Source organism: Syngnathus typhle, linkage group LG11 (genome assembly GCF_033458585.1).
Source record: "Syngnathus typhle isolate RoL2023-S1 ecotype Sweden linkage group LG11, RoL_Styp_1.0, whole genome shotgun sequence".
NCBI classification, from domain to species: Eukaryota; Metazoa; Chordata; class Actinopteri; order Syngnathiformes; family Syngnathidae; genus Syngnathus; species Syngnathus typhle.
Genome location: NC_083748.1, coordinates 825,065 through 832,638, shown reverse-complemented (window position 1 = coordinate 832,638; position 7,574 = coordinate 825,065). Strand labels below are relative to the sequence as shown.

The window sequence follows — 7,574 nt, the reverse complement described above, 5'->3', positions numbered from 1 at the left end:
AGAGACAGAGGAGTTTGCGGACTCTTACTACAACCATTTTGAAGACCAAAAGACGTGGGCCGACACTCAGCGCACCTGCAGGAATATCGGTGCCCAACTAATTTCCATTGGCTCTGAGGAGCCGGAGTGGCTGAGAGACACCTACCGTTTATTTCCGTGTATAGTGCGCAAAATTTAACTAATTTATTGTCCTAAAATCTGGGGTGCGCATTATACATGGGTACAAAGAAAAAGTTTTTTTTAGTTTTTTTTTTTTAAAGAAAGTCATGGTACAACAAAACCAACAACAGGCCTGACCGACAAAGTCGTGGAACAAAAAGACAGCGTGAAATTACCAAAGACAGGAACAGAAAGCAAACAGACATCATAACAGTAACACATGCAATGATCCGACGGTGAGCGATGGGCAGACAGGACTTAAATACAAAACACGTTACATCGATTGAGGTGACACAGGAAGAGAGGGGCGACGCGAACAGAAACTATGGCAACCTAGACCAGGGGTGGGCAAACTACGGCCCGCGGGCCACATCCGGCCCACGGGACCGTTTAATCCGGCCCGACCAACCCTGAAAAAAATTGTATTATTAAACTTTTTTTTTTTGGTCATTTTGCCTGCAATGACTGCGTTTCCCCAGTAGATGGGGGAAGCGCTCGCCTGCGCATTTACTACCGGAAGCCGTGTCAGAAAGCTCGGTGCACACTCAAGTGCGTATACGTACTCAGTAGTACGGAGTTGGCACACTCGCGCTCTATTTGTATCAGTCCCGAATTTAGAGCGTGGGCTGTGACGACAGCATTCTTGTAATTCGCGCGCTGAGCTTTCAGATGCAGTTTTGCGCTAAAGTCACCCACAAACCTTCCCCTGGAATCCTTCCATTAAAATGAGTCGCCCAAGGTGGACACAGTGCCGAGCATTTAAAAGAGAGTGGCCAATTTGGCTCGACGTACGCGACGTGACGTTCAGCCACATGAACGTCAACATCAACCCGTCACAGATCGAGGTAAACGGACCAACACCTCGGATCTCGCCTAAGAATTGCCACAACAAATTTTACTCCAGACTATGACGCACTAGCAAAAAAGGGAGACCAACAACACTGTTCCCACTGAAAATGAAGGGGAGGCATTTTGAATATGATTTGTACACATCGCAGGGATTGAAACTAGCGACCATTCTCGTTTTCAAACAATGCAGGATGCTCAAGGACATTGATGCACCACTTGTTTGCGACTAATCTTAACCTGTAAAGTTCTTAAGGCTTACTTTAAGGAAGTGTTTCTCGTTTCCTCACCTCTGTTACAAGGTGTTTGTGAGTTAAAACTCTGCTCTGATTTTCAGATACCCCTCACCGTGTTGCCGTTTTGATTACTTTATTTGGATGTATGCGTTCACCGATTCTTCAAGATAATATATTTGGTCAGAATGTTTGCCGTTCGATGTGATCTCATAAGATCTTTCATTAATCTGACCTGCAGGCACTGAAGTGATGGAGACTGTTATTCATAATAACAAGTTTTTTGAAAACAAATGCATTTATTAACAGCATTAAAAAATAATAATAATAATTCACTAAAAAACTATTATTATTTTTTATTCATTATTTATTATTATTATTATTATTCATAATAACAGTCTCGTATTTTATGAGAATCACTGATAGCAGTTTTTTAGTGAATTATTATTATTATTTTTTAATGCTGTTAATAAATGCATTTGTTTTCAAAAAACTTGTTTGGAATATCCATGCTTTACTACCTACTAAAGGCCAAAATCTTTTATGCAATGACCTTTACAGGTCGCTTATATTAATTCACACAAACTCTACGTCCATCTGCTCCTGGTTCGGCCCTCCGGTCCAAATTTAGAACCCAGTTCGGCCCGCGAGTCAAAAAGTTTGCCCACCCCTGACCTAGACACATAGCAAAACTGGGGACGAGACGTGACAAATGTCGTTTGAAATGAAACTGGAAATCACCAAGTTTTGGTTTCCAAGGGTGTTTTTATTCCTCTTCAACGTCTCTCCCATACAGAGCCGCCTTTTTCACGTCCGCACGCCTCTTTCCCGTGCGCGCACGGAGCGCGGTGGTGCGTTTATGGGCAGTCGGAGAAATCAACGGCAACAAAAAAAATTACATCCAGCCTAGTTAAGACCATACCAAAGACTATAAAAATGGGACCCATTGCCTCCCTGCGTGTGTGACGATCATTGGGACTTAAAAAAAAATAAATAAAATTTCATAAAAAAAAATTCATAAAAATTGGGTGCGTATTATACATGGGTACAGGCTTTTTTCCAGCATCAGCATGCCATTTTTAGGGTGCGTATTATACATGGGGGCGCACTATACACGGAAAAAAACGGTAGCAAAAAATCAGCCTCTCCCCCTGGAGCTCGCGGCAAATTTGGCGAAAGATTTCTAAGTGCCAACGGCTCTTGCGCCGTAAAATGTCCGCTCTGGCCGGTTCCCGCGGTCAACCGCAAATACCAGAAAACCAGCCTCTTCCCCTGGAGCTCGCGCCGACTCTGGCGAAAAATTTCTAAGTGCCAACGGCTCTTGCGCCGTAAAGTGTCCGCTTTGGCTGGTTCCCGCGGTCGGCCGCAAATAGCAGAAAATCAGCCTCTTCCCCTGGAGCTCGCGCCGACTCTGGCGAATATTTTCTAAGTGCCAACGGCTCTTGCGCCGTAAAGTGTCCGCTTTGGCCGGTTCCCGCGGTCGGCCGCAAATAGCGAAAAATCAGCCTCTCCCCCTGGAGCTCGCGCAAACCTTGGCGAAAAATTTCTAAGTGCCAACGGCTCTTGCGCCGTAAAGTGTCCGCTCTGGCCGGTTCCCGCGGTCGGCCGCAAATACCAGAAAACCAGCCTCTTCCCCTGGAGCTCGCGCCGACTCTGGCGAAAAATTTCTAAGTGCCAACGGCTCTTGCGCCGTAAAGTGTCCGCTTTGGCTGGTTCCCGCGGTCGGCCGCAAATAGCAGAAAATCAGCCTCTTCACCTGGAGCTCGCGCCAACTCTGGCGAATATTTTCTAAGTGCCAACGGCTCTTGCGCCGTAAAGTGTCCGCTCTGGCTGGTTCCCGCGGTCGGCCGCAAATAGCAAAAAATCAACCTCTCCCCCTGGAGCTCCCACGACGTGCCACCCCCGTTGCCGAGTTCGCTCTTCCGAGCTTCGTCCCCAACCACGCGAACCGCCCGCCCCCCGACCGACCGACGGGAGCCGCTTGCCAAGCTACGTCCTACGGGTCTGATCTGGCCACAGTACGCGCGCGGCAGACACAGCGACACCGCGGCGGCGGCGGCAGCTAAGGGCGGGCCAGCTCACACGGATCAGCTTACGGAGCGCGGCCCGGCTACTCTCGTCAAGGCCTCAGCGAGCGGCATGAAGGTTCAGTTGCCGGCTGGAGGCCCGTCCCACCCGCTAGGCTTGCGAAGACCATTTACCCCAGCAAGCCCCTGCTGACGCGAGTGGCGTCCGGAAAATGTTGCAGAAACCGCTCGGCCGAGCAACCCCTTCTGACCCCCACCCCTATCTGGTTGATCCTGCCAGTAGCATATGCTTGTCTCAAAGATTAAGCCATGCAAGTCTAAGTGCACACGGCCCGTACAACAAAACTGCAAATGGCTCATTAAATCAGTTTTGGTTCCTTTGATCGCTCCATAGTTACTTGGATAACTGTGGCAATTCTAGAGCTAATACATGCAAACGAGCGCCGACCTCCGGGGACGCGCGCATTTATCAGACCCAAAACCCACGCGGTGCCCGGGCGCGCGGGCCAAGGGGCCTCCCTTGGTGACCCTAGATAACTTCCAGCCGATCGCCGGCCCTCCGCGGCGGCGACGTCTCATTCGAATGTCTGCCCTATCAACCTTCAATGGTACTTTCTGCGCCTACCATGGTGACAACGGGTAACGGGGAATCAGGGTTCGATTCCGGAGAGGGATCCTGAGAAACGGCTACCACATCCAAGGAAGGCAGCAGGCGCGCAAATTACTCACGGGGAGGTAGTGAGTGACGAAAAATAACAATACAGGACTCTTTCGAGGCCCTGTAATTGGAATGAGCACAGTCCAAACCCTTGGGCGAGAACCCATTGGAGGGCAAGTCTGGTGCCAGCAGCCGTGGTAATTCCAGCTCCAATAGCGTATCTTAAAGTTGCTGCAGTTAAAAAGCTCGTAGTTGGACCTCGGGACGCGAGCTGACGGTCCGCCGCGAGGCGTGCATCCGTCTGTCCCAGCCCCTGCCTCTCGGTCCGCCCCCGGGATGCCCTTAACTGGGTGTCCCGCCCAGGGCCCGAAGCGTTTACTTTGTCAAAGCAGGCCAGCGCCGCCTTGCATACCGCAGCTAGGAATGATGGAATAGGACCCCGGTTCTATTTTGTGGGTTTTCCCGCCTGAACTGGGGCCATGATTGAGAGGGTTGGCCGGGGGCATTTGTATTGCGCCGCTAGAGGTGAAATTCTTGGACCGGCGCAAGACGGGCCAGGACGAAGGCATTTGCCAAGAATGTTTTCATTAATCAAGAACGAAAGTCGGAGGTTCAAAGACGATCAGATACCGTCGTAGTTCCGACCATAAACGATGCCACCCCACGATCCGGCAGTGCCCGGGAAACCACCAAGTCTTTGGGTTCCGGGAAGAGTATGGTTGCAAAGCTGAAACTTAAAGGAATTGACGGAAGGGCACCACCAGGAGTGGAGCCTGCGGCTTAATTTGACTCAACACGGGAAACCTCACCGGGCCCGGACACGGACAGGATTGACAGATTGACAGCTCTTTCTCGATTCCGTGGGTGGTGGTGCATGGCCGTTCTTAGTTGGTGGAGCGATTTGTCTGGTTAATTTTTTATTTTTATTTTTATTTTTTTTATTGTTTAGCACATATTATTATATCAATAACTCTGCAAGGAGGGAAACGAAGCCTAGGGCTTGTAAAGAGCTCCACTCCTTCTAACACCCAATTCCAACCCTTAATGCTGAGTGCCAAGCAGGGAGGCAATGGGTCCCATTTTTACAGTCTTTGGTATGACCCGGCCGCGGTTTGAACCCACAACCTTCCAGTCTCAGGGCGGACACTCTAACCACTAGGCCACTGAGCTGGTTCCGATAACGAACGAGACTCCGACATGCTAAATAGTTACGCGGCCCTCGAGCAGTCGGCGGGCAACTTCTTAGAGGGACAAGTGGCGTTCAGCCACACGAGATTGAGCAATAACAGGTCTGTGATGCCCTTAGATGTCCGGGGCTGCACGCGCGCCACACTGAGCGGACCAGTGTGTGCCACATCCCCTGCGCCGAGAGGCGCGGGTAACCATATGAACCCCGCTCGTGATAGGGACTGGGGACTGCAATTATTTCCCACCAACGAGGAATTCCCAGTAAGCGCGGGTCATAAGCCCGCATTGATTAAGTCCCTGCCCTTTGTACACACCGCCCGTCGCTACTACCGATTTGGGAGCTTAAGATCAGGGGATGCTTTGAGAATAATTGTCAATTTCTGTCTATGTGAAGCCCTTTGAGACTGCTTGTGATTTAGGGCTATACAAATAAACTTGACTTGACTTGGATGGCTTAGTGAGGTCCTCGGATGGGCCCCGCCAATCAACCCGCCGCGCCCATCAAACTTGACTATCTAGAGGAAGTAAGAGTCGTAACAAGGTTTCCGTAGGTGAACCTGCGGAAGGATCATTACCGGAGAATGGAGCGGGACCAGCGGCCCGCGTCAAACGCACAGCCGAGGGCGAAAGGCGTGCGGGGGGGGAAGGCTTCCGCCGACTCTCCCCGCCCTAGCCCGGAGCGCCGCCTAGGACGACGGGGGAAGGGACTTTTCCCGCGGCTCACGCACTCGTTCGCCCCGCCTTAGCCGGGGGGCGTTCGGTGCCGGCGCGCGGGGGCCCGGCCCCTTAGACCAAAGCGATGAGCGGAGGATGACTGAGGAAGGACTCCCGCGGCTCACGCGCCCTGCCCCCCAGGAGGGTAACCCGGACGTCTCCGGAACCAGACAGCCAGTGCGGTCGGCCGGCCGGGACGGACCCGGGGCCACACCTGGGCGGGCGGTGCCGGCGCGCGGGGCCGGCCTCCTCGCCTGACGCGCCCAAACAACGCGTGAGAGATTGACCCCGGCGGTGGCGCGCGGGTAAGCGGTTGGTCGGTATGTGGCCCGCGCGCGTGCGACGTGTGTGGGGAAAGCCCGGTTGTCACACCGGCGTCGGCCCCCCGCCCACCGTCGCGCGACGTCACCGTCCGCCCCTGCGCGCCCGCTCGACTAGCGCCGGCCGGACTCTCCCTCGCTGTCTTGAATTGGCCACGGCCGGGGTCGGGCCCGGTGTCATCGGAGGCCTCCCACTCGGAACTATAACCCATTGCGGCGGGTACCCAACTCGGCGGACCCTGGGGGGTTTAATGTCCACACCACACGCACGTTCTGAGGCGGGTGGGTGGTGCCCGTTGCCGGAAGGTCGGAAAAAACATATTTTTGATCGTTGGAACTTGGCAACCACGGCGCGCTGCTGAGGGGAGCGCGGCGGTGGACGGCGGCAACCGCGCCAGCAAGCCCCAGCGTCTTTGCGCGCCGGCGGAGGGTCCGCGCGCGGCGGAGGGTCCGCGCGCGGCGTAACGCCATCTCCCCGTCCGCCTCGACGCGAGCGTCGGAAACGAAAGAAACAATGTACAACTCTTAGCGGTGGATCACTCGGCTCGTGCGTCGATGAAGGACGCAGCTAGCTGCAAGAACTAATGTGAATTGTAGGACACATTGATCATCGACACTTCGAACGCACTTTGCGGCCCCGGGTCTGTCCCGGGGCCACGCCTGTCTAAGCGTCGCTCGAATATCAATCGGGAGCAAAGGGAATCCCGGGCTCCGTCGGCGCGACTTCCGTGCAACGTTCGCGCGGCTGGCGCCTTCGTTCCGGCCCCTTCACCCACTCCCGCGGTTGGGGGTTCGCAGGACCTTCGTCCCCTTAAGTGCAGACCAGCGGCGTCCGCTTCCCCGTTGACCCTCCCGCAACGGGTCCGGGCGCGGCTGCCGGTGGAGTTAGCGACCATCGCGCTGCCCGCGTCCCGTTCCCACCGCGGTCGGTCGGCGCGGCGGCGCCGCGGAAAGATCCAGCGAGCCCGCCCCGCCTCGGCGGAGGGCCGGCCGCGCCTACTACCCCCTCATTTCCGACCTCAGATCAGACGAGACGACCCGCTGAATTTAAGCATATTACTAAGCGGAGGAAAATAAACTAACCAGGATTCCCTCAGTAGCGGCGAACGAAGAGGGAAGAGCCCAGCGCTGAATCCCCGCCCGGCCTCGGGCGCGGGAAATGTAGCGTACAGAAAGTCGTTGCGCCCGACGCCGCCCGGAGGGGGCCCGAGTCCTTCTGATGGAGGCTCTGCCCAGGGACGATGTGAGGCCAGTAGCGGCCCCCGGCGCGCCGAGGCGCAGCCTTCTCGGAGTCGGGTTGTTTGTGAATGCAGCCCAAAGCGGGTGGTAAACTCCATCTAAGGCTAAATACTGGCACGAGACCGATAGAGGACAAGTACCTTAAGGGAAAGTTGAAAAGAACTTTGAAGAGAGAGTTCAACAGGGCGTG

General features: G+C 54.4%; 1 non-coding gene across 1 annotated transcript; it reads left to right on the top strand.

Annotated features, from left to right (window-relative positions):
- The first annotated feature begins 6,665 nt into the window (after positions 1-6,665).
- Positions 6,666-6,819, top strand: LOC133162926 (5.8S ribosomal RNA). Its single transcript, XR_009716304.1, has one exon. It is a non-coding gene; the product is annotated as a 5.8S ribosomal RNA (ribosomal RNA).
- The last annotated feature ends 755 nt before the right edge of the window (positions 6,820-7,574 follow it).